Source organism: Carlito syrichta, unplaced genomic scaffold (assembly GCF_000164805.1).
Source record: "Carlito syrichta isolate Samal-C Ts95f unplaced genomic scaffold, Tarsius_syrichta-2.0.1 Scaffold135825, whole genome shotgun sequence".
In the NCBI taxonomy this organism is placed as follows: Eukaryota; Metazoa; Chordata; class Mammalia; order Primates; family Tarsiidae; genus Carlito; species Carlito syrichta.
This window is the reverse complement of record NW_007079921.1, coordinates 21,510-22,310: the sequence shown is the minus strand read 5'-3', so window position 1 is coordinate 22,310 and position 801 is coordinate 21,510. Positions and strand designations below refer to the sequence as shown.

Sequence of the window (801 nt, the reverse complement as noted above, 5' to 3'; positions counted from 1 at the left end):
GCAGGATTACAGGCTGAGCCACTGAACCCAGCTAGTTTTTTTTTTTTTTTTTTTCAGTTGGTCTCCCCCTGTTGCCCAGGCTGGAGTGTGGTGACACACTCCTGGCTCACCGCAGCCTTGACCTCCTGAGCTCAGGCGATCCTCCCACCTAAGCCTCCTGAGTAGCTGGGATTACAAGCGAACACCACCTTACCCAGCCAATTTTTTAACTTTTTGTAAAGATTGAGTCTTACTGTGTTGCCCAGGCTGGTCTTGAATGCCTGGCCTCAAGCGTTCCTCCCGCCTCAGCCTCCCAAAGTGCTGGAATGATAGGCATGAGCCACTGTACCTGGCTGACCTACTTTCTCGCTCCCCTGTATTTCTTCATTCATTCCTTGAACAAGCAAGTATTGGGCACCTACTGTGTGCCAGAGCCTATGCTGGCACCAGGCACAAAGTCCTGGACCTCATGGAGCCCACAGTCTCATGGGTAGTGGGATCATAAGTACTCAGGTGACTTCACAGAGGCTTATATGGGCCATGTGAGTCAGGCAGGAGAGAAAGACTCTGGGTTGGCGGCAGGGAAGGGAGACATCGCACAAACTGTGAAGCCAGGTGCGGTGGTGTGTGCCTATAATCCCTGTACTTTGGGAGGCTGAGATAGGAGGATTGCTTAAGGCCAGGAATCCGGGATCAACCTGGGAAGCTTAGCAAGATCTCATCTCTATAAAAATGTTTTGTTTTTTTTTTTGACTTGGAGTCTTACTCTGTCGCCCAGACTGGAGTGCAGTGGCCGCTCCCGGCCACGGCAGCCTCGACCCG

At 52.1% G+C, this 801-nt stretch overlaps 1 protein-coding gene across 1 annotated transcript in view; it reads left to right on the top strand.

Moving 5' to 3' along the window:
- The window catches only part of CCDC94 (coiled-coil domain containing 94), a 19,095-nt gene that overhangs the window by 2,901 nt on the left and 15,393 nt on the right, over window positions 1–801 (top strand). The gene's annotated exons all lie outside the window — the stretch shown is intronic.